The sequence below is a fragment of the Pleurodeles waltl genome, chromosome 4_2 (genome assembly GCF_031143425.1).
Source record: "Pleurodeles waltl isolate 20211129_DDA chromosome 4_2, aPleWal1.hap1.20221129, whole genome shotgun sequence".
Lineage (NCBI taxonomy): Eukaryota > Metazoa > Chordata > Amphibia > Caudata > Salamandridae > Pleurodeles > Pleurodeles waltl.
In genome coordinates, this window is record NC_090443.1 from 1,019,008,066 (window position 1) to 1,019,034,617 (window position 26,552).

Below are 26,552 nucleotides of genomic sequence, written 5' to 3' on the forward strand. Positions count from 1 at the left end.
GGGAATGCGCAACTAGAACCAAAAGGGAACAGGTCGCAAAGGCGAAACGTATTGGCTTTGTCAATGCTTGCTCCATACTGCGCTTATTTCAGCACTTCTGTGCGCTGTAAACGAGAGGTTTGGTCTTACACATTTGAATTACACTTTGAGGAAAGAAGGTTTAACATTTTTCGTGTGGATTGCAAGGTGTGACCTCCACGTGAGTACAGACTTTACAAACCAGCGCTATATTCCACATTTCCGCATGCCTCTGGCAGACCGCAACCTGAGACATCGAGGGAGAATCGAAACTCCGAGGCCAGATGTTATGAAACAGTTAACGGGGAAAGCTCTCTGCTCCCTTCTGGGTTAGTCTACCACCAGGAACGGGAGGGCTTCTGGCCACAACGAGCTGATGCCCCCAAGAGCCGAGGTAGGATCCCGCTCCTCGCTTTTGCAGAACTTTAAAGGACTGCGGTCCGGCTCTTAAATTCTGCACAGTTGTATACGGTTTCCAGCGCTCATTCACGTCGTGAGATAGTGGGGTGGAGAGGGGTGAGGGTGGTCGAAGGGGCGGCGGCAGCCATAGCGCCTGGAAGTGCCAACGCCTGAAAGACGTCAGCCGCACTACACGCGAAGCTCCTGTTTAAATCTCTATCTGCAGCCCTGCATTACCTGCCAAGGTTTCGGGTCGCTACGTGTGACATTTTCATTATTACAGTGTAAGTATGAGTGATATTTCAATGACTATGAGTGACACGTTCTCGTGAACAAAATTCGTAATTAGGGTGACCACCGTCCCTAATTTTCAGTGACTGCCCCTAATTTCGCCCTGCCATCAGTTGTCCCTGATGAAAGGCTTCACGGACAGCGTTTGTCCCTAATTCTAGACTTTCAGTCAAAGAACAAATGCAATTAGGACAGATCAGTTTTCCCAGCTGGATGGAAAGGCGGGGAGTCTCCTGTGCTCCACAGATAAGAAACAGACCTTCTTGCCAGAGTGTCTCCCTCCCTAAAGAAATGCAAATGTGCACAACTGGTGAATCTGCAAATGTAAAGGGGCTTGAAAACCTGCATTGACTTTAAACAAAGGAGTCACTTGAAGCTTTCTGATGGCAAAGATATTTTCTTTTAGAGAGGTACTGTAATGGTGTTCCATGGTGAGCTGTGGGGTGTGTGGTTTTATTGAACTGTTATAAAAAATGTTAGTACTAGGTATAAACTGTATATTATTCAATTCTGTATTTTAGAAGGATTTTTTTTATTTAAAATCTATTTGCACATTTTGTAGCAGCCTATATTATGATGTGCGTAATGCATGTATAAAATAAGGAGTAACACATTCACAATTCCTTCAGGGACCTTGGGACCTCATGGTGCTAACAAACATTGGCAAAGTCAATAGGTCTCGTCTACGCAAGAGTTATAGGCTTTGCTAATGTGTTTTAGCCATGTTATACACCAGAGTGGCCGCTGTTCAGCATGGCTAAAGGTTAGTGGCATAGTGGTGTAGGGGGGAGTAGATTGGCATTGTAGCAGTGGCGTAGAGCACAATGGTGCAGAGTAGAGTGCAGTGGGGTATGGTCCAGTTGTTTAGAGTGCATTGGCAGAGAGTGCAGTGGTTTAGAGTGCAGTGGCATGGAGTGGCGTGGGGCAGAGTAGAGTGGCATAGAGTGCAGTGGCATACAATAGAGTGGCAGAGAGTGCAGTAATGTAGAGTGGTGCAGTGGCATTGAGTGCAGAGTAAGCTCGCATGGCATAGAGTGCAGTAGAGTAGGTTGGTGCAGAGTAGAGTAGTGTAGAGTGCAGTGGCATAGAGTGCAGTGGTGTAGAGTGGCGTAGAGTACAATGGCAGAGAGTGAAATGTTGCAGAGTAGAGTGTCAGTGCAGTGGCGTAGAGTGGCACAGAGAGCAGTGGTGTAGAGTACAGTGGTGCAGACTAGAGGGCAGTAGCGTACAGTGCAGTTTAGAGTGCATTGGCGTAGAGCGCAGTGGTGTAGAATGCAGTAGTACAGAGTAGAGTGGTGTAGAGTACAGTGGCCAAGTGCAATGTTGCAGAGAAGAGTGTCAGTGCACTGATGTAGAGTGGAGGCGAGTGGCACAGAGAGCAGTGGTGTAGAGTACAGTGGTGCAAACTAAAGGGCAGTGGCGTACAGTGCAGTTGTTTAGAGTGCTTTGTCACGGTTTCGGGCGGGTCTGATCAGGACTTTGGTTGGGACACCCCTTGAGGTCACTGAATATCCTAAAGAGGTAGTACACTGGGGCAGAGGAGCAGCTAAAGGCATACACGGAAAGGACAGCTATGGATAGGCACAGGAAACAGGAAAGTGAAAGCAGAGCAACCCTTGTGTGAACAAACAGGAAACAGATTACTAGTGGACAAACACGCTGGGGTTGTACACAGAGTAAGGCGCAGAACCTCCCACAGTGACAGGGAATCTCAATGCCTCTGTGCAGTTTGCTCTTACAGATAGTCACCCTGCCAGCCCCATAGAAAGGAGGCAGCAGAAGTGATTCTGTCTCTGGACCCTAGAGCACAAACAAGGATAGTACTTACATACACAGGACACGCTCTTGTGGGTCCAGCTGGAAACACAGTGGCGATTCCTGAGAAAACAGCAATAGCACACTGTCACTGTTAGGCACGAAATACAACGTATAACACTGGACAAGGATGGGGGCTGGAATTGCCTCCTGGAAACCAGGAGCCAACCCCAGTACACAGGAGGACACGTATACACTGGTGAAGACTGATAGAACACTTACCAGACACAAAGAACCAAGAAGAAACAGAAACAGAAGGGAACAAACAAACAAAGAGGCAGAGGCAAGAACTAGGAACAGGCTCAGGCTGAAGCAAAGGCGGGTCTAGGACTTGAAAACAGGGCGCAAACTTCTGTCTGGGACAGACAGACAGGACTGGGAAACTGAGAACAGGCTCTGGCTGGAACAGGCAAGGACAGGACTGGAATACAGGGAGTAGGAAATGAGCAGTAAACAGGACTGGGAAACAGAGAGAAGGTTCAGGCTGAAACAAGGCAGGAGCAGGGCAGAGAAACAGGGAGCAGGCTTTGGAAGAAACAAACAGGTACAAGGCTAAGAAATAGGGAGCAGACTCTGGCTGGAACAATCAGGAGCAGGGCAGAGAAACAGGAAACAGGATCAGGCTCAGGCTGGAACAGAACAGGAACAAAACTGGAACACCATCCGACAAGGGGTCTGTAACACAAAGGAATTGAAGTCCGATGCACGACGGGGAGCTTGAGGAAATGGCTGCTTATAAGCAGTTCCAAGCTGGGCTGCACAGGAGAGGTTTCAGGTGTGTGTGGTTTCGGACACTTGCAAGTCCTGGAGGAGAGGATCCAGTGAAAAGGAGCAACTGGACTTCTCCCATTGAAAACAATGGGAAACAGAATCCGGGTTTTCCTGACTACCAAACTGTGCATTATGGGATTTGCAGTCCCAAGAAGCAAATGTAGTCCTACACAAGTGTACCATGGAGAAAGGAGAAACAAACAGGAGTCAGCAAGGGACTCTAGATAGGTGTTCAAGGTGATTCCCAGGCTTCTGACAGTCCCCTTACAGCGCCCCCTGGAAATGGGACGACCGAGTCGTAACATGCTTTGGCATAGAGTGCACTGGCATAGAGTAGCATGGGGCAGATTAGAGTGCATAGAGTGCAGTGGAGTAGAGTGGCATACAATAGAGTGGCAGAGAGTGCAGTAGTGTAGAGTGGTGCAGTGGCATAAAGTGCAGAGTAGACTCAAATGGCTTAGAGTGCAGTGGCGTAGAGTGGTGCAGAGTGGAGTAGTGTAGAGTGGTGCAGTACTGAGTAGAATATAGTGCTGTAAAGTGCAGTGGTTTAGAGTGGAGTTATGCAATATAGAGTGGTATAGAGTGCAGTGGCATAGAGTGTATTGGTGCAGAATGTGGTAGTACAGAGTAGAGTGGTGTAGAGTATAGTGGCAGCCAGTGCAGTGTTGCAGAGTAGACTGTCAGAGTGCAGTGGCGTATAGTGCAGTTTAGAGTGCAGTGGCGTAGAGTGCATTGAAGAAGAGTGCAGTGGTTTAGAGTGCAGTGGGGCAGAGTGGCGTAGAGTGCAGTAGAATAGATTGTTTCAGAGTAGTGTGCAGTGGCATAGAGTGGAGAGGTGTAGGGTAGAGTGCAGTGGCATAGAATACAGTGGCACAGAGTGAAGTGGCGTAAAGTAGATTGTTCCACATGAAGGAGGCTGGCCTGGCATGTAGTGGGTACCAATGGTACTTACACTTTATGCCAGGTCCAGTTATCCCTTATTAGTAGAGTGTAGTAGTGTTCTAGCAGCTTAGGCTGATAGAGGTAGCTATAGCAGAGCAGCCAAGGCTGAACTAGGAGACATGCAAAGCTCATGCAATATCACTTGTATCATATAGGTACCATATCATAAGGAAGACAATACTCATAGTTACTAAAAATGAAGATACTTTATTTTAGTGACAATGTGCCAAACATATCTCAGAGGATGTACTCCCTTAGGAGGTAAGTAAAATACACAAAATATACACACAAACCAAAATCAGGTAAGTAAAACAGTCAGAAAGTAGTGCAAACACTGTAAAACACAATAGGATGTAATAGGCCTAGGGGCAACACAAACCATATACTAAGAAAGTGGAATGCAAACCACGAATGCACCCCTAGGCAAGTGTAGTGTGTAGAGGGTCACTGGGAGTGTGAGAAAACACCAAGGGTGTAAAGGAGACCCCACCCCAAGACCCTGGAAAGTAGAAGTAAAGTACTACTATTTCCCCAGAAACACACTAAAGTTGTGATAAAGGATTTTGCAAGGACCACAACAGACTGCACAGCACTGAAGACGGATTCCTGGACCTGAAGACCTGCAAAGGAAGGGGACCAAGTCCAAGAGTCGCTAAAGTGTCCGGGGGGGCCAGGAGCCCACTAAACGCCGGATGAAGGTGCAAAATGGCTGCCTCCAGTTGGAAGAGTTGCAGGTTTTGCAACAACAAAAGGAGGTAGGAGGTTCTGCTTTGTGCAGAAGATGTCCCACGGTGTGCTGGAGGATGCAGAGTTGTTTCCTTGGCAAAATACCACAAACAATCCTTGCTACCTGCAAGAGTCGTGGTTGGAGAAAAAGGGTGCTGCCTGGGGCCAGGAAGGACCAGGATGTCGCCACTCAGGTGAGGGGACAGAAGAGGCCCTCAGCAACATAGAGAGCCCACGGACAGGAGGGAAGCACCTGCAGAAGTCCTTGAACATGGGTTCAAGAAGACTGAACACAGCGGTCGTCTCAACACTTCAAAGAGAGGTCCCAAGACTCCGGAGGTCAACTCAAGGAGCTGAGGGTCGCAGGACAGAGTACTGGGGATCTAGGCTCAGCTGTGAATGCAGGATTTCTTGGAAATGTGCACAGAGGCCCTTATAGCTGCAGATCACGCGGTGCACAGGATTACTGTCTGGGGAGGGGAGGCAAGGACTTACCTCCTCCAAATTCAGACAGTTGGACCACTGGACAGTCTGGGTCACTTGGGTCCACCACCTGTGTTCCAGGGGCCACGCTCATCAGGATGAGAGGGGACCCAGAGTACCGGTGAAGCTGAAGTTTGGTGCCTGCTGGAGCAGGTGGAAGATTCCGTCGACCCACGGCAGATTTCTTCGTGGCTTCCAGTGCAGGGTGAAAGCAGGCAGCCCCCAGAGCATGCACCACCAGGAAACAGTCGAGAAAGCCGGCAGGATTAGGCGCTACAATGTTGCTGGTAGTCTTCTGGCTACTTTGTTGCAGTTTTGCAGGCGTCCTGGAGCAGTCAGCGGTCAATCCTTGGCAGAAGTCGAAGAGAGAAATGCAGAGGAACCCTGATGAATTCTTGCAAGTCGAAATCTGAGGAAAAGCCCACTGAAGAGACCCTAAATAGCCCTCAGAAGAGGACTGGCCACCTAGTCAGGTATGCACCTATCAGGAGGGGTCTCTGACGTCACCTGCTGGCACTGGCCACTCAGAGGCCTCCAGAGTGCCCCCACACCTCTGGAAACAAAAAGGCTGAGGTCTGAGACACACTGGAGGAGCTCTGGGCACCACCCCTGGGGTGGTGATCAACAGGGGAGTGGTCACTCCCCTTTCCTTTGTCCAGTTTCGCGCCAGAGCAGGGACTGGGGGTTCCCTAAACCAGTGTAGACTGACTTATGCAAGGAGGGCACCATCTGTGCCCTCCAAAGCATTTCCAGAGGCTGGGAGAGGCTACCCCCCCCCAGCCTTTAACACCTATGTCCAAAGAGAGAGGGTGTAACACCCTGCTCTCAGAGGAAATGCTTTGTTCTGCCTTACTGAGACTGGGCTGCCCAGACCCCAGGAGGGCAGAAGCCTGCCTGTGGGGTGGCAGCAACTGTAGCTGCAGAGAAAACCCCAGAGAGCTGGTTTGGCAGTACTCGGGGTCCATAGTGGAGCCCCCAGGATGCATAGAATTGGCTCCCCAATACCAGATTTGGAATGGGGGGACAATTACATGATCTTAGACATGTTACATGGCCATATTCGGAGTTACCATTGTGAAGCTACATATAGGTATTGACCTATATGTAGTGCACGCGTGTAAGGGTGTCCCCGCACTCACTAAGTCCGGGGAAATTGCCCTGAACTATGTGGGGGCACCTTGGCTAGTGCCAGGGTGCCCTCACACTTTGCACCTAACCTTCATCAAGTGAAGGTTAGACATATAGGTGACTTATAAGTTACTTAAGTACAGTGAAAATGGCTGTGAAATAACGTGTGCGTTATTTCACTCAGGCTGCAATGGCAGTCCTGTGTAAAGGTTTGTCTGAGCTCCCTATGGGTGGCAAAAGAAATGCTGCAGCCCATATGGATCTCCTGGAACCTCAATGCCCTGGGTACCTAGGTACCATATACTAGGGACTTATAAGGGGGTTCCAGTATGCCAATTGAAATTGGTAAATGTGGTCACTAGCCTATAGTGACAAATTTAAAGGCAGAGAGAGCATGAGCACTGAGGTTCTGATTAGCAGAGCCTCAGTGACACAGATAGGCACTACACAGGTATACACATTTAGGCCACAAACTATGAGCACTGGGATCCTGGCTAGCAGGAACCCAGTGAGACAGGCAAAAACATGCTGACAGACATGTAAAATTGGGGGTAAAATGCCAATAAAGATGGTACTTTCCTACACCACAGTAGAGTGAAGTGGCGTAGAGTGAAGAGATGTAGGGTAGGGTAGAGTGGAGGTGCATAGAGTGGCATAGAGTGTGATGGCATAGAGTAAAGTGGAGTAGAGTGCCGTCGTATAGAGTGAAGTGGCATAGAGTGGATAGGTGAAGGGTAGAGTGGAGTTGCAGAGAGTGGCACAGAGTGGCATAGAGTGTGATGGCATAGAGTAAAGTGGTGTAGAGTGCCGTGGCATAGAGTAGATTAGAGTGACATACATTGTATTGATGTAGAGTGCAGGGACATAGAGTTGAGTGTTACAGAGCAAAGTGCACTAGCATAGAGTGTATTAGCATAGAGTGCAGTGGAGTACAGTGCAGTGTTGCAGAGTGGAATAGAGTGTAGTTGTGTGGACTAAATTGGTGTTGCCTAGACTGGATTGGTATAGTGTGCAAAGGCGTAGAGCGCAGTGGTGTAGAGAGGCTTAAAGTGCATTGGCATAGAGTAGAGAGGTACAGAGTAGAGTAGAGAGGCGTAGTGTGAAGTAGCATAGAGTGCAGTGGCATAATGTGGAGTGATTCAGAGTGGAAAAGAGTGCAGTGTCTCACAGTGCAGTTGCATGGAGTGGTGTAAAGTGGAGTGATGCAGAGTAGGGTGCAGTGGTGTGGAGTGGTGCAGAGCAGAGTGGAGTGGAGTATGCATGGTGTGGTAACACACTGCCATTACAGACAACACATTTTTGATTGAAATGACCATTATATTGCACAGACATACAGTTTTTAAAAATAAAACCATACAATGCACAGACGATGATGTATGGAAATTGCATCACCTAATGCAATGATTTGATTTAATCATATAAAGGTATTTGTTTCCAGCACAGTTCAGAATTAACAAAAATGTGCTTCATTTGTACTCCTAATTCTGATATGGTGTGAAGTTTATTTAAATGTTGTCATGTGATAGAAAAACTCTTTCCTAACCCCAGTATCTAGCAAGATTGTCACATAAATCCTCTCACTTTGAAGTCAGAGAAAGAAAAGTAAACACTAAGTTCCCACCAAAGGCAGAGCCTGACCTTTAACCTTTTTCTTTGAATGCACAGCAAATGTGACGAAACAACAAGAGTTACAGGCCTGTTTACAGAAAGGGAGCACTCAGAAGTATAGTGTAAATAAGGTTTGGGCAAGGGAAGGGACAAACTCAGGCTGCATAGCCTAAAACAAATAAAGCCAGCAAATTGAAAGCAACGAAATGTGAGTTACAAACCACAAAGACAGTGGCAAGCAACGGGCGGAATACATTCCCAAGGAAGCTCTATGCATGTACTTAGCCTTGGGATACTTTGTTGGGAAATTCCAGTATTTTAGTTCAGTCCGTATCTTGCTGAGTGCCATATGGCCCACTACAGAAAGCAGAAGAGAAGACCAAAAAGCAAACTGGGCTTGGAGGGACCATGACGCTCTGCCGAGATTTCCATCCTGCAAATCAGTGGGAGAATGGTAGATATTAATCACTAGGTATTGAAAGGTAACTGGTTCCCAGTTAAATCTGAGGTCTAATTGTATATAGAGGGGAAAACAGTGCCATATGTTAAAGAAACACTAATTACATTAAAAAAATGTAAATTTTGTTTGTGCAATTTACATCCCAAATATTTTGAAGATTCTATGTGTACTTGACACTTAGAGATACCCCAGATCACTAGTTTGGCTTTTGCTCAATTTGAAAACCATTGTAAGACAAGGACAAAACAGGCAATTGCCTTGCACAACTTTGCAAGGGGTCTGGCCCCTGCTCACCCTTCACAAGCATGAACAGTGGACCATTGCACCAGAAGAGTTTGCCAAGGTGGGTGGGTGCTGCTTCTTTATCCACTTGACAGTGCCTCTTCTGTTTGTCTCCTATCTGCAGAGACAACTCCACAGGTACCCAATACCTTCTGATAGTCTTGGTGGACTCATCTTGTCTGATTTTAGGAATTGTCCCATCTTGTTCTTCTCTTCCTTATTTATCCGGTTCTTAGCAACAACCTCCCATTTGATCTCGATTTCTTCCTCCTCTTTTATTATCTTTGATTGGCAGCCTGGGCTCCCAGTTCTGAGATAAATGTAGAGTCCCAGACATACACTCTAGTGCTGTGAGATTACAGACAAGTTGTGGGTACCTCACATCCTGACATTAGGTGTGAGACTATCACCCACACCATCTGCCCTGCCGCATTCAAATATTTTTTAGGTTGAAAGTCCATGGGCGGTTGGGGTGAGCCAGATGCTTTTGTTCAATTTGTTTAAACTAGCATAAGGTTAATTACCTTAATGTTTCCCAAACTGTTTGCCAGGGGTTTTAAAATGTTCAGAAACATAATCAAAATGTTGTTGTTACTTTCTGTTTAAGAAAGATTGGGTAGATTTGAGTAGGAGTGATGGCCTTGACATAGTGCTGAAGGGCAATAATTTACAACTGAACAAAGACGTAATGTGACACCTGAATGTAGGATACTAGGAGGCAATCACAAAAAGACCACAGTGAATAATAGTGCTATTTTAAAAAATAGTAAATAAATGTACTGATAACATGGCGAGGCATGACCTCTTTTGGGTGTGTCTGTAAAACTGAGGTTTGTTCTTGAATTTTTGTCCTGAATTTTGACCCTTTGTCCTGAATTGTTTACAGTCCTGTCCAGAATTTGACTCAATGCCAGGTGGTCACCCTAATCGTAATATATCGAGAATCCTACCCCTCCCATTGTACACCATCACCACCTTGTGGCCTTTGATAAACACTACTCAGATTTTAGCTAACTAAGTGCAAAACTGGAACAAGAAGGTTTTACCGCACTTCGGGACTTTTAGTGACAATCTCAGGCATTGCGGTAATGCGGGAAAATGACCAGAAAGGTGTTATTCTAACACAAGATGTGTGACACTTGGCAGGCCTGGCCCTTCCGTTAGTGGGATGTGTAGAGAGCCACTCGGGCTCTCCCCCTACAATGTTGCACATTTCACCCTGGATGCCGGGCTCGGTCCCCAGCTCATAAATAAAGGAGTGCGTGGCCGCTTGAGGCTCGAGCTCAAGTAAAGTACTAGTGTGGTGTGCGTTACTTGCACAACGGTCTGGAGCATTGTGCATAGCCTACAATTCGAGGGCCAGCACCCCTCGACACTGGCGACGAGGACAGAGAGCCCACATTGCCACTCATCACCCCGTAGCCACCTCAGCAACCCCTGGTACACTGTGATACAGTGCCCGCACCCTCTGTCCCATCAGAGGTGTGGTGCGCCGATACTGCCACAGCTCAGACAAGGTGCTTCAGCGAGGCCGCATGAACGTTCTCACTGCACGGCGGAAGAACCCCGGGCAATGACTGCTCCTGTGCATGAAGGCCGCATGCTACCACAGCACTGATACACCACCCAGCGTGTAAGGCCTCCGACTCACCTCGTGTGGCCTCGGCGGATGCCGCGGCCCCACCCTCAGTACTGCTACTTCTCCCAGAGTGGTGCGTTCCTACAGTGGTTTGGCCATCCTGCTCAGACCCCCGTGGCTGACGAACTGCAGTGTGCACCCCGCCACCAACAAACCAACAACATCTCATCTCAAGGCCCCCCCGCGGTATTCTGCGGTGCTTCAAAGAGAAAAAATAATAATAATAAGGTAATTGGAAGAAATAACAGCAAAAGAAAGAGAGGCAGTCAAGGCTACGAGGGGAGGGGGTACAGATCTCCCTACACCTCTCCTGGAAAAGAAAAAAGAAAAGGGGGAAGAGAAGGAAACATAAATACAACAACATACAGACAAGCAAGGACATACCACCATGAGCTCACATCCCCAAACCACGCCCTGCACCGAACCCAGGAGCCCACTCATCTGTCACATCGCTACCCCTGTTCAACCAACTGGTGGACCCCGCCACAGCTGTGCCATGATAGGGCCACTCGCTCAGCAGACTGAGACACTGCTTTCACGCCACAAGGGAAGACAGATGGTGCCATTCAAAGGTCCCTTATGATGCTTGTGAGAGCACAGCTTTATAATGATATAATTGTGAATTAATGCATAATAATGCTGCATAGAAAATATTAAAATGTGCTATTGCTAAACGCGTGCTCAAAATGTGCCCACGGGGAGTGGCCACCAATGTATACGATGCCTAATGAAATGTACTAATAATGATATCTAATGTGCTAAACAAATGTATTTTGAACTAGTATTAAGAGTTATATATGAACACTTTACTAATAAAACACAAGGCCTTAGTTAGCATGAGTCGAGGCCTGACTGCCCGGTTTTCATATTAAATGTGTTTTTCTCTCTAAACGTGCAGTGTGCTGTCTTGCTGAAGGACATGAACTCATAATCTTGCAAAGCTAGAGGATGTATGTAACTGTAGTTGATCCGTTCTCATGAAATTCGACTTGCACTTGCTTGTAGAAACATTTTAGCTAGTTGCAACACTGTAAACCGCTTGCAGGTAAAAGGTCACCTGAACCGGTATGGACAATGGAACTACTGACTAAAGATGCCAAAGGACCACGAGGGTATGAAATCATGCCGGACATTCTGCTCGATGAAGACGTCAATTAATATAGCCAATAAACTACGTGAGAACTGTTATGGGGTGACAAAATTCGATATACTAGCTGCTAATTACTGGACAGAGATCATGGGGTGTTAAATTGAACCAATGAGAAATTAGGGGATTATATCACAGAAAAGGGATAAAACCTTTAACACAAGAAGAAGTTCAGTTCTGGAGGGAGTTCCTGCCGGAGATTATGCTATTACCCCGTCTCTATGTCACTTTGCCTGAGACTTTGATGACTTATTCCTAAGTCATTTTTCCTTACTTTGCCCGTTCTATGCTTTTCCTCCTTAAGAGGAGAGTGTTCTCCCTTCCCTCTTTTGCCGAGTTTTGCTGATGACGATCCAACTGATGTCCTGAGGACGAAGACTGATTCTGTGAGCTGACCCAATACGGAGGGTAACTATATGATGATGAACTGTGATTGTCTATTTGCCTTTTCTTTCTAGGTACCAACTGCTTCTTTTGACAGAGACCATAGTTAGATGTTTTACAAATTGGTGTTACTAAATTGTTTTGCATGAAGTCCAACATGCCAATGCTAATTCGTGGTTAGGTAAGGGTCCATAAACTGATGCAAATAGACAAAAGACTGAGCCAATGCTTTGTTGAACAACGTAATAATAATATTCTGCTGAAATTAATCCATGTTGACATCGTGTTATGTTCTTATGTTTATGATTCTGGCTTTGATGAAATCTTATTCAAGTTATCACATTATGACAATGCTGATGTGTTTTATGGTTTGAGACTAATAAACTTGCTGGTAGATTTGTAATCAATAGGGAATAAAATTCATAAATTTGTACTAAACTGGTGTGGTTATTCATGACTGAAGGGTCATGGTGGTTTCCGCGTCTTATTAATGACATTATTGACTTGATGTTTATTATGTTGGTTAGCTATCTTGTCCTAAGGTGTCTCCAATCAGGGTCAAAAGATTCATTGGCCTAAAACGAGTCCCTGAGTAAGCTTAATATTAGATTGGGGCGCTAACAATGCATTTCGGGGGCGACAAGCTCTACGAGCTGTTTGAGATCCTGCCGAACACCAGCAACAATGACGTATTCAACACATCAGTGGCCACCCTTAACCGGTATTTTGACCCCCAACTCACCACAGAGCATTCAAAAACTGCATCAAGCAAAGCAGATACAGAGTCAGTGGACATGTTCTGCACACAGCTGAGAAAACTAGTGAGTTCATGTGTGGGTCTCAACCAGCATGAAGAAATGCACGCCGAGATTATCAAGGGATGTTGCTCCAACCTGCTGCACAAGCTCCTCCTGCGGCAGCCCGGCATCTTGCTCCAAGAAATCTTGATCTTGGCCAAATCACATGAGCTATCAAACAGCCAGGCAGAAGACATGGCCCGCACTAGGACGACCCTCCTTGGCACCAGGAACAGTGAAACAGTGAGAGAAGAGCAAGTGGATGCCCTTCAGGGACGCCGGAGCCCCTTTACCCCCATGCCCACAACAAAGGTTGTGGGAACTGTGGCCTCCAACAAAGGACACCAGGGGTCTGCCCGGAAAAGGGGAAGCCGAACCACTTTGTCAAGGTCGGCAGAGGAGGGGAGCCCCACCGGAGGACAAGCCAGGAAAGCAGCGGGTATGGCAGATTGCGTCACACGACAGCACCGGAGCAACAGCCTTGGAGGTCTGCCCCAGAGGTGCCCAGTATGAGGACGAGGAAGACGAAGACATCTTCGTTATAACCTTCACCGGGAGGCCAGAGCAGAAGAGGCGGCCACCACTTTTGTGCACAGTGAACATCAGTGGAGTCCCAGTGGCAGCGCTCATAGACACAGGCGCCTCCGTGAACATCATGAACACTGAACAGTATAATAAGTTGTCACCCCGACCTCGTACCATGCAGCACTAAGGTCTACACCTATGGAGGCTAAGAACCTCTGCCCCCCTGGAGGGCAATTGAGGTGACCATCGTGAGTGCGAACCACTTGACGAAGGTGAAGTTGTGGAGGGGGAGAAATCCACCTCCTTTCAATTAGGAATTACAGCTTATTAAATGTAATAAGGAATCCCCAGTGTTATCCTATGAGAGGGGTAGGGCTTACAGTAACGCAATACAAATTTGGGAGTTTTTCACTACCGGGACATGTACAACTTAAATATACATGTACTTGCACAGCACCCTGCCCTATTGGCTACCTAGGGCCTACCTTAGGGGTTACTTATGTGTAATAAAAGGGTGGCTTAAGGCTTGGCTGGGGGTTAAATTGCCAAATCGACATGTCAGTGTAACACCGCATTCAGGCTGCAATGGCGGGCCTGAGATAAGTTATAGAGTGCTATAGTTGGGTGGCACAATAAGTGCTCCAGGTCCACCGGTAGAATTTAATTTACAGTCCCTGGGTATATGGTAGACCACCTTACAAGGGACTTACAAGTAAATTAAATATGCCAATTTGGTATATGCCAACTAAACCATGTTTAGGGGTGTGAGCACAATCATTTTAGCACTGGTTAGCAGTGGTAAAGTGCACAGAGTCCTAAGGCCAACAAAAATGAGTTCAGCAAAATTAGAGGCAAACGTTTGGGGGGAAGTTTAAACTAAGGCTGACAGGACTAACCGCCCCTTGGAAGAGCTTTCTCGCGTATAGCAATAAATGTCAGGTCTTTCTGCCCTGACACTTTCAAATTTCACCACTGCCACTAGTTTCTTTACTATTTACAAGGCTGCCATCCAGTACTTAATTTGAGCCGTCAGTTTGCGGTGTACGGAATCCGCACTTAATAGTCAACACCGTTGCTTGTGACTGTCTGCCACAACGTGGAGGTGACCACAACAACAGCAAATTATTAATTGGATATACATTAACATGACTAATACCTGCTGCACAAACCATTCTTATAGCTTTGGGGGCCTGAAATAATCTAAATAGTCACACTTGTCGGAGTGCGATGGTTAGTAGCTGTGTTGTTACTATCATTGGCAGAGCTAACAGGGCAATGTGTGGTGCTGGCTACAGTGGCCCCCTGTCGAAAGCACTGCCACTTATTATTATTATTATTATTTATTTGTTTACAAATTAACCACTGCTGCAATCGAAGTGAAGTAGAATATAAAGTCATATATTCAGCCAGCACCTGGGTAAATAGTGGTTTCTTTGCTATGTACACCTCCGCAGCCCAAATAGTACATCACCTTTGACTTGATGCAGTCATTGGCTATATAGTTGTTTTTAAATTCCACACCCGTTGTGAACAGTCAGTTAGAGCTGTTGCCTGGGAGAAGGAGCATCCTGTCGAAGGACGCTGGCCCTAGAAATGCAGGCCACTCACGATGCTCCAGACCGCTCTGCAAGTAACGCACACCACACCAGTACTTTACTTGCGCTGCAAGCCTCGAGTGGCAGCGCGCTCCTTTATTTATTGAAGAAGTCGCTGTTTACTCAAATGCCTTCACTGCCATAATATTTTTAAAATACACTGGTTGAGAAATAATTCTTTATGAAATATAGAATATGAATGAATAGTGATGTATTTAATGAGGCTTAATTCTAAAGGCTGAGTTTCAACATCTTAAATAACATACATGTTGATGAGGCCTTTATGCAAGTTTAAAAACCACTGGCATCCAACACCTGTAACAAAATACACCCGCTGTGAGAGGCACTCCCTGGTCACTTAAACATAACCATTGAAGTTGGACTGCTCTAAAGTGGAGGATTTTCCCTGATGACTGATTTGAAAGGCCTTATGTCCAGGGGCGGTTCCTCCGCTATGGCGGAGGAGCATCACTCCCCCCACCAGCAGCAGGAGCTGCAAAATGAAAAATAAAAACAATAATAAACAATGTTTATTATCGTTTTTATTTTTTTAGGGGGGCCGGGCCATAGGGATGACAGGGATGGATCAGTGCGCATGTATGTTTGCCATCTCGGGCCGGCCAAACACACATGCGCACTGGGCTCTGTCAAACCCGGCACTGTGTTGCCGGGTTGCAGAGAGCAGACGGAGGCTCCCATTCTGCCTTGTAGCACCAAGGTGATCCAGCCAATCCTAATGCTGCTCTGATCCAAGAGCAGTGTTAGGACTGGTCACAGGGCAGGCTGGGAGCCTGTGTATGCAGCGAGTGGAGTGGGAGCCAGAAGAGCGACAAAGCAGCTGCATCTGCAGCAGAGGTAACTTTCTTTTTCTAGATTTATTTATGTTGTTGTGCCCCGCCCCACCGCTTTGCCCCTACAGGAGCCGTCCCTGCTTACGTCATCATGCAGGGCTTCAGCATACATTTCCCTGTGGGAAAGAACTTTATTGGCTGGAGACTATGGGGCTCATTATGTACATGGCGGTCTGAGCCACCATGCCGGCAGTGGCGGTAAATACCGCCATCCGGCATGGCAGCCCAGACCGCCATATAATGAACCGCCCAAAACCCCACGGCGGAAGACACCGCCACTGCCAGCGGTAATGCTGGTGGGGGTGGTATATCCCTATCCAACAGGGCAGTGCTGCAAGGAGCGCTGCCCTCCTTTTCCTGGCGAAAGGCTGGTGGAATGGGTATCTTGGGGTGATTTGGGCCCCCGTGAAGTGCCCCATCGCGCAGGTCATTGCCCGATTTACGAGCAGTGATCTGCACCCGCCACACACCAACATTTGCGACAGCTCCATTTGGAGCCGATGTCAATGTTACGGCGCTTTCCCTGCTGGGCTGGCAGGGAAAACATTATACAGCCGGCGGGGGTAGTCTTCTATTGACCGCCAGTGCTGATCTCAGCGGTTTTTATCGCCGAGATCATAATGAGGGCCTATGTCACTGCTGGGGCACGTTTGTTATGAAAATGTATGGCTGAAAAAAGGTAAGCCCTATGTGAAAGACTCCCGTACATGATGAGCATTTGAATTCTTGTCATTCCTCTGGGGCCTGTCCAGGCTGGGAGTGACTTTAAAGCAGCCTAGCATTCAGGAATTGTGTAAGTGCAATGTTAATGGAAAATATTTTTCTATGCCTGGAAAGAGAGTGGATGCAGTCCCTGCACCCTAGTGCAGAAACCGCCACTAAAAGAAATATCACCATTTACCCAGCCGCTGTCTAAATAGAAAACTTTATGCAGAGTTTGGCAGGTGGTTGTGCAAATCGCAAAGAAACTTCATTGCTCACCTGGCCACTGGTTAAATAGCAGACAGCATGCATGATTTGGCCAGTGGCTGTGCACATCGCTGGGAAACTTCACTATTTACCCAGTTGCTGTCTAAATTGCTGAAATTATGTATTACTATAATTAGCACAGATTTCAGAAGACACTTTGGGCCTCATTCTTACCTTGGCGGACGGCGGAGGCCGTCCGCCAAGGTACCGCCGTCAGAACACCGCACCGCGGTCGAAAGACCGCTGCGGTGATTCTGAGATTTGCCCTGGGCTGGCGGGCGGCCGCCAAAAGGCCACCCGCCAGCCCAGGGCAAATCAACCTTCCCACTAGGATGCCGGCTCAGAATTGAGCCGGCGGAGTGGGAAGGTGCGACGGGTGCAGTTGCACCCGTCACGTATTTCAGTGTCTGCTAGGCAGACACTGAAATACTTTGTGGGGCCCTCTTACGGGGCCCCTGCTGTGCCCATGCCATTGGCATGGGCACAGCAGGGGCCCCCAGGGGCCCGCAGCACCCCTACCGCCATCCTGTTCCTGGCGGCCGAACCGCCAGGAACAGGATGGCGGTAGGGGGTGTCAGAGTCCCCCATGGCGGCGCAGCTTGGGCAGCGGTAAACCGGCGGGAGACCGCCGGTTTACCCTTTCTGGCCGCGGCTGAACCGCCACGGTCAGAATGCCCTGCGGGGCACCGCCGGCCTGTCGGCGGTGCTCCCGCCGACCCTGGCCCCGGCGGTCTTAGACCGCCGGGGTCAGAATGAGGCCCTTAGGGCCTAATTTAGATCTTGGCAGTGTTACTGCAAGCCGCGTCAGCAGCGGGACCAAGAAGACCGCCAAGGCGGTGGTGTTCCACCCACCATATTTAGATGTTACAGTCCTGCAGGCGGTGTACTGGTTGCGGTTAGCTGGCGACGGCGGGACTAAATGGACTACATACATTGGCAGCGGCTATGGAAGGGAGGTAAGTGACACACAGACAAACTGCCCCCTAGTAATAGGTGCACCCCGCACTACCCCATACACAATACAACACATACACACATTTACCTTTTGCCAGTAAGACACAGTACAACCTGTAAATGCCAAAACACACACATTGACACTCATCCATGACACAACATACAAACATCATTGACACTGCACGCACACACCACACAACCACAACAGAAAACACAACTACACACTCAGCTACATAAACACACACCCGCACCTCACCTTGCCAATTGCAACGCATACAAACATACACATACTGACTCACACACACAACTCCAGCACAACTTGACAGGTACAGGTCCCCTGGCACTGTACACACATGGACACAGTTGACAGGTGTGAATGTAAGTCATTGTGGACCCAGCATTCATTCGCCAATTAATACCGGCACCAAATTAACAGCTGTGTGTGTGTGTGATATGTGTTGTGTACCCATGTGTCTGACATATGCATGTCACAGTGGTAAAAAAAAATTACTGTGACATGTAATGTCTCCAGTGATCCCCACCTCCTGTGCGGTGCCCACCCAACATACCTTGGCAATGCGGCATCCCTACCTTGTAGTCTGTCGATGGGAGGGGGTGGTGGGATTTGTTTTTTCTGTGGGTTGGTGGCAGCAGCGAGGGTAGGTGTTGTCCAGTCATGGCCAGTTGATGACGGGGGGAAGTGGTAAGAAGGTGAATTTTCAACCCCTTTCCCCACCCATCCGCCAAGGAGACTCAGGCATCTCTTACTCCACAAATGATCCTCCTCCTCTAAGTTAACCTGAAGAGGTGGCTAATGATAAAGATGATTAAATCCTTTGCACAACTAGGTGATGCCAACACCTTAACTGAGACGCAGGATCGGGCCATGTGAGTCTAACAGGACCGAAGCCCTTTGGCAATAAGGAAAACCTTCACAGGACAAAATTCTAAGTCAAAACCATGAAGGTTTGTTCAAATTTAAGAGTCATTACAGAAGGCAAACATAGAATCAAAATCTGCATTAATAAAGCATCAACACAAAGGCGGTTTGAATTATATCACAGACACAGAGGGGGAGATTTATCTTTTCTAACTCTCCCATGTGTGACAATTTATCTTTTTTCTTCAATTGTAACTACAAGATCACATTCCTACTCAAGAAAATGTATTGTTTAATTCTGTTACTCATGATACTAGACTAGATTTGTTGTCATCATGATGTTCATCGTTTTCTTATGGACTGTGAACTTTGTTTATATTTCAACAAGTTTATGAAGTGTGATGGTTATTGATGGCCATGCAGTCTAGGATGGTGGGACTGTTATTATGTATTAGTTTTGTGACAAGTAAATAGACACAGTTGGTAAATATAACTATTTTCTTTCTTTTCTTCTTTTAGGTTGGTTCCTCTGATTTTGGAAGGAGTGGTGAGGAGGTCTGCTGTGCCCAGGTCACATTGTTCATTGGTGTACCTCGGAATTAAGGAGAAGCATATATCAGGTATGTTTACCAGTGGGTGGTATGGGTGGGGTTTCACCAGGAAGGGGAGTGAGAGAGGGATGTTTAAGTAGGGGTCACTCCAAAGTGCAAAACTTGTGGTAGGCTGCATGCAAGAAAATTAAAAATGGCACTCTCCTTTCCATGTGACCGTCCTTATAGGAGGCTACCCCTCCTAGGACTCCCTTACTTCCCCCTCGTGCCCCTTACCCCCAATAGGTACAGTTGTGCTGAAAAACAGCCGTACCTTGTGTAGCCACACTCCTCCAGGAACATGGTCTGGTCCTTTGGCGGTGTCCTCCTTTCTGGCTGGTTCCCCTTCCACTCCAACACCAAGATCTAGGTTTCCTCCTCGTGGTCTTCTCTTCCCACCTCCCTTTTCTCTCCCTCGTTGTTCCTTTCGTCTTCTGTGTCCTCTCTTGGGTCTTCCTTCGACCCCGCCTGTTTTCTTCCTATGTCCTCTCTTTCCTCCTCGTCTTTTCCTTTCTTAGGGTCCTCCGTCAGTGTTATGGCATCCTCCAGCTCCTTTCCGTCCTGCCTCTTTCTGCCCCCGTGTGCTTGCCCTTCTCTCCTTCCGTCCCCCAGCCCCTCCTCCACCCGGAAGCCGTTTCTCCAGGTCGGGTCATTGCTCGTCAAAGTGCCCCCGGGCACCTACTTGTTACGGTGTCCCGGGTAGTCACGGAAACCTGCTTGGCTGCCTGTAACCCCATAACGGTGCCCACGTTACATGAAGGCTGTTTTTGTCACTTCGAAGAGGGTGCTATCTTGGCTGATTGATGACTGATTATGTGGTCAGTGGCACTCTGGCCTCTTTATCCCCTTCGCTGCCAGGCCTTTTCCCCCTCCTGTGCCGAGCCTTTTTTTGGCTGTTTGGGGCAGTTCGCGCTTAGGCCCTCATAACATTTTGTTCACATAAGCTACCCACGCCAAATTTGCATCCTTTTTTTCCAACATCCTAGGGATTCCAGAGGTACCCAGACTTTGTGGGTTCCCCAGAAGGAGGCCATGAAATTAGCCATAATACAGTGAAAATTTAGTTTGTTTTTAAAAAATGGGAAAAAGGGGCTGCAGAAGAAGGCCTGTATTTTTTCCCCTGAAAATGGCATCAACAAAGGGTTTGCAGTGCTAAAATCACCAGCTTAACAGCTTTCAGGAACAGGCAGACTTGAATCAGAAAAAACAATTTTTCAACACAATTTTGCCATTTTACTGGGAAATACCCCATTTTTACGATTTTTTGTACTTTCAGCCTCCTTCCAGTCAGTAACAGAAATGGGCGTGAAACCAATGCTGGATCCCAGAAACCGAAACATTTCGGAAAAGTAGACAAAATTCTGAATTCAGCAATGGGTAATTTGTGTAGATCCTACAAGGGTTTCCTACAGAAAATAACAACTGAATTTTTTTTTAATTGAAATTGAGGTGAAAAAAACTGCACTTTTTCGCTACGTTTTACTCTGTAACTTTTTCCTGCAATGTCAGATTTTTTAAAGCAATATACCGTTACGTCTGTTGGACTCTTCTGGTTGCGGGGATATATAGGGCTTGTAGGTTCATCAAGAACTCTAGGTACCCAGAGCCAATAAATGAGCTGCACCCTGCAATGGGTTTTCATTCTATACCGGGTATACAGCAATTAATTTGCTGAAATATAAAGAGTAAAAAATAGCTATCAAGAAAACCTTTGTATTTCCAAAATGGGCACAAGATAAGTTGTTGAGGAGCAGTGGTTATTTGCACATCTCTGAATTCCGGGGTGCCCATATTAGCATGTGAATTACAGGGCATTTCTCAAATAGACGTCTTTTTTACACACTCTTATATTCGGAAGGAAAAAATGTAGAGAACGACAAGGGGCAATAACACTTGTTTTGCTATTCTAGGTTCCCCCAAGTCTCCCATTAAAAATGAAACCTCACTTGTGTGGGTAGGCCTAGCACCCGCGACAGGAAATGCCCCAAAACACAACGTGGACACATCACATTTTTTGACAGAAAACAGAGGTGTTTTTTACAAAGTGCCTACCTGTAGATTTCGGCCTCTAGCTCAGCCGGCACCTAGGGAAACCTACCAAACCTGTGCATTTTTTAAAACTAGAGACCTAGGGGAATCCAAGATGGGGTGACTTGTGGGGCTCTGACCAGGTTTTGTTACCCAGAATCATTTGCAAACCTCCAAATTTGGCTAAAAAAAAGCATTTTCCTCACATTTCGGCGACAGAAAGTGTTGGAATCTGAGAGGAGCCACACATTTCCTTCCACCCAGCGTTCCCCCAAGTCTCCCGATAAAAAGTATACCTCACTTGTGTGGGTAGGCCTAGCGCCTGCGACAGGAAATGCCCCAAAACACAACGTCGACACATCCCATTTTTTTACAGAAAACAGAGGTGTTTTTTGCAAAGTGCTTACCTGTAGATTTTGGCCTCTAGCTCAGCCAGCACCTAGGGAAACCTACCAAACTTGTGCATTATTGAAAACTAGAGACCTAGGGGAATCCAAGATGGGGTGACTTGTGGGGCTCTGTTACCCAGAATCCTTTGCAAACCTCACAATTTGGATAAAAAAACAAATTTTCCTAACATTTCGGTGACAGAAAGTTCTGGAATCTAAGAGGAGCCACAAATTTCCTTCCACCCAGCGTTCCCCCAAGTCTCCCGATAAAAATTAAACCTCACTTGTGTGGGTAGGCCTAGCGCCCGCGACAGGAAATGCCCCAAAACACAGCGTGGACACATCACATTTTTTGACAGAAAACAGAGGTGTTTTTTGCAAAGTGCCTACCTGTAGATTTTGGCCTCTAGCTCAGCCGGCACCTAGGGAAACCTACCAAACCTGTGCATTATTGAAAACTAGAGACCTGAGGGAATCCAGGATGGGGTGACTTGTGGGGCTCTGACCAGGTTCTGTTACCCAGAATCCTTTGCAAACCTCACAATTTGGCTAAAAAACACATTTTACTCACATTTCGGTGACAGAAAGTTCTGGAATCTGAGAGGAGTGTAGGAGGCTGGACTGGCTTGTAGTGGGTACCAAGGGGTACTTGCACCTTGCACCAGGCCCAGTTATCCCTTATTAGTGTATAGGGTGTCTAGCAGCATAGGCTGATAGATAATGGTAGCTTAGCAGAGCAGCTTAGGCTGAACTAGGAGACGAGTGAAGCTCCTACAGTACCACTAGTGTCACTTGCACAATATCATAAGAAAACACAATACACAGATATACTCAGATATACTAAAAATAAAGGTACTTTATTTTTATGACAATATGTCAAAGTATCTCAGTGAGTACCCTCAGTATGAGGATAGCAATTATACACAAGTTATATGTACACAATACCAAAAATATGCAGTATAGTCTTAGAAAACAGTGCAAACAATGTATAGTTACAATAGGATGCAATGGGGGCACATAGGGATAGGGGCAACACAAACCATATACTCCAAAAGTGGAATGCGAACCACGAATGGACCCCAAACCTATGTGACCTTGTAGAGGGTCGCTGGGACTATTAGAAAATAGTATGGGTTAGAAAATTAGCCCTCCCCAAGACCCTGAAAAGTGAGTGCAAAGTGCACTAAAGTTCCCCAAAGGACAAAGAAGTCGTGATAGGGGAATTCTGCAGGAAAGACACAAACCAGCAATGCAACAACGATGGATTTCCAACCGAGGGTACCTGTGGAACAAGGGGACCAAGTCCAAAAGTCACAAGCAAGTCGGAGATGGGCAGATGCCCAAGAAATGCCAACGGTGGATGCAAAGAAGCTGCTACTGGACAGTAGAAACTTAGGATTCTGCAGGAACGACAAGGGCTAGAAACTTTCCCTTTGGAGGATGGATCCCCCACGCCGTGGAGAGTCGTGCAGAAGTGTTTTCCTGTGGAAATACAGCCAACAAGCCTTGCTAGCTGCAAATTGGGCGTAAAGGGTTTTTGGACGCTGCTGTGGCCTAGGAGGGACCAGGATGTTGCCAATTGCGTCTGGGGACAGAAGGGACATTGAGCAAGACAAGGAGCCCTCTCAGCAGCAGGTAGCACCCGCAGAAGTGCCAGAAACAGGCACTACGAGAATGCGTGAAACGGTGCTCGCCGAAGTTGCACAAAGGAGTCCCACGTCGCCGGAGACCAACTTAGAAAGTTGTGCAATGCAGGTTAGAGTGCCGTGGACCCAGACTTGGCTGTGCACAAAGGATTTCCACCAGAAGTGCACGGGAGCCGGAGTAGCTGCAAAAGTCGCGGTTCCCAGCAATGCAGTCTGGCGTGGGGAGGCAAGGACTTACCTCCACCAAACTTGCACTGAAGAGTCACTGGACTGTGGGAGTCACTTGGACAGAGTTGCTGGATTAAAGGGACCTCGCTCGTCGTGCTGAGAGGAGACCCAGGGGACCAGTAATGCAGTTCTTTGGTGCCTGCGGTTGCAGGGGGAAGATTCCGTCGACCCACAGGAGATTTCTTCGGAGCTTCTAGTGCAGAGAGGAGGCAGACTACCCCCACAGCATGCACCACCAGGAAAACAGTCGAGAAGGCGGCAGGATCAGCGTTACAGAGTTGCAGTAGTCGTCTTTGCTACTTTGTTGCAGTTTTGCAGGCTTCCAGCGCGGTCAGCAGTCGATTCCTTGGCAGAAGGTGAAGAGAGAGATGCAGAGGAACTCTGATGAGCTCTTGCATTCGTTATCTAAGGAATTCCCCAAAGCAGAGACCCTAAATAGCCAGAAAAGAGGGTTTGGCTACTTAGGAGAGAGGATAGGCTAGCAACACCTGAAGGAGCCTATCAGAAGGAGTCTCTGACGTCACCTGCTGGCACTGGCCACTCAGAGCAGTCCAGTGTGCCAGCAGCACCTCTGTTTCCAAGATGGCAGAGGTCTGGAGCACACTGGAGGAGCTCTGGGCACCTCCCAGGGGAGGTGCAGGTCAGGGGAGTGGTCACTCCCCTTTCCTTTGTCCAGTTTCGCGCCAGAGCAGGGCTGAGGGGTCCCTGAACCGGTGTAGACTGGCTTATGCAGAAATGGGCACCATCTGTGCCCATGAAAGCATTTCCAGAGGCTGGGGGAGGCTACTCCTCCCCTGCCTTAACACCTTTTTCCAAAGGGAGAGGGTGTAACACCCCCTCTCTGAGGAAGTCCTTTGTTCTGCCTTCCTGGGCCAAGCCTGGCTGGACCCCAGGGGGGCAGAAACCTGTCTGAGGGGTTGGCAGCAGCAGCAGCTGCAGTGAAACCCCTGAAAAGGCAGTTTGGCAGTACCCAGGTCTGTGCTACAGACCCGTGGGATCATGGGATTGTGCCAACAATGCCAGGATGGCATAGAGGGGGCAATTCCATGATCTTAGACATGTTACATGGCCATATTCGGAGTTACCATTGTGAAGCTACACATAGGTAGTGACCTATGTGTAGTGCACGCGTGTAATGGTGTCCCCGCACTCACAAAGTCCGGGGAATTTGCCCTGAACAATGTGGGGGCACCTTGGCTAGTGCCAGGGTGCTCACACACTAAGTAACTTTGCACCTAACCTTTACCAGGTAAAGGTTAGACATATAGGTGACTTATAAGTTACTTAAGTGCATTGGTAAATGGCTGTGAAATAACGTGGACGTTATTTCACTCAGGCTGCAGTGGCAGGCCTGTGTAAGAATTGTCAGAGCTCCCTATGGGTGGCAAAAGAAATGCTGCAGCCCATAGGGATCTCCTGGAACCCCAATACCCTGGGTACCTCAGTACCATATACTAGGGAATTATAAGGGTGTTCCAGTATGCCAATGTGAATTGGTGAAATGGTCACTAGCCTGTTAGTGACTATTTGTAAAGAGAGAGCATAACCACTGAGGTTCTGGTTAGCAGAGCCTCAGTGAGACAGTTAGGCATCACACAGGGAACACATACATATAGGTCACAAACTTATGAGCACTGGGGTCCTGGCTAGCAGGGTCCCAGTGACACATAACAAACATACTGAAAACATAGGGTTTTCACTATGAGCACTGGGTCCTGGCTGGCAGGATCCCAGTGAGACAGTGAAAACACCCTGACATACACTCACAAACAGGCCAAAAGGGGGGGGTAATAAGGCTAGAAAGAGGCTACTTTCTCACACAACCCCCCCCGCCCCCAAACGAAGGACAATAAGGCTAACCTTGGCCAGTTGAGACTTTATTGTCTAAGTGGTGATAAGTAGAGAGTAGCTCTGCAATAGACTGGTTACTCCCTTTATCATCCACTATATGGTTACTTCCCTGTGGGGATGTAAACCACCCTGTTTGAAGTTTTTTAGCTAAGCAACAATGTGAAGATGTATTTTCAGAGTTTCTATCAGTAAGTTTTAGTTTAGAGCAGTGGGAATTGCCCACTGAACCTATTTGTAATGATGGAAATGCCAGACAGGGATGCTGTCTCAGTAAAGCCATAGCTGGGCAAAAACGTTGTCCATATGGCTGGAAGAGAGAACAGGGATGCTGTTTCTCTTTAGTTGGAGCAGGGCAGGGATGCTGTCCTATGAGCTCCACACTAGGGCAGGGATGCTGACCTAAGTGTTGTGAGGTAGTACAGGGTTTCTGCACTAAAGTTTCTCTGGGAGGGTTGGAGGGATGCTCCATGTTAACTAAAATGGTGCTCTTTTTCTCACCAATGTTAGTTATCCCACAGAGAGGTACTTCCACCTCAGGGAGTACAGTTTTGCCAACTGATGATTCCCATGGAACAGGTGCCACCCCAGGAGAGGTTTCTCCTACCACAGGAATGGTAGGGTGGTTAGGGGATACTGTGATACCCTTGTTACCTGTTGTTGGAGAGGGATCCTGAGTTTTCAGGCCTTCGTTCCTTTGCTTTTTCATTTCAGTAGAAATGAGAGGGAACAATTCCTCTGGGATGCCCAGCATGGCTGCATGGGCATAAAACTCTACATCAGCCCAACCTGAGGCCTCTAGGTCATTACCTAAGAGACAGTCTACAGGTAAGCTAGGTGATACTACCACCTGCTTAGGGCCAGTAACTCCACCCCAACTAAACTGAATTATAGCTAAGGGAAGAAACTTAGTGGAGTTATGGACATCAATAATCTTATACTGTTGTCCAATGATGTGTTGTTCAGGATGCACTAGGTTTTCAGTCACCAAAGTGATACTGGCACCTGTGTCCCTGTAGGCCAAGGCCTCAACACCATTTATTGAAACTGTCTGCCTGTACTTATCCATTGTAAGGGGACAAGCAGCCAGTGTGGCAAGGCCAATGCCACTAGGTGTGACAGAAACTGTCTTGGGACTGACTACCCCAGTTTCTACTAT

The 26,552-nt window shown here is 47.5% G+C and overlaps 1 protein-coding gene across 2 annotated transcripts in view; it reads left to right on the forward strand.

Moving 5' to 3' along the window:
- Positions 1 to 310: 310 nt before the first annotated feature.
- Positions 311 to 26,552, forward strand: part of LOC138293602 (serine-rich adhesin for platelets-like) — a 620,895-nt gene continuing 594,653 nt past the window's right edge. For both annotated transcript variants that reach the window (XM_069232871.1, XM_069232872.1), the window contains exons 1-2: positions 311 to 701; positions 19,184 to 19,284. The gene's annotated coding sequence lies outside the window, so the exon portion shown is untranslated. The remainder of the gene's footprint in view (positions 702 to 19,183; positions 19,285 to 26,552) is intronic.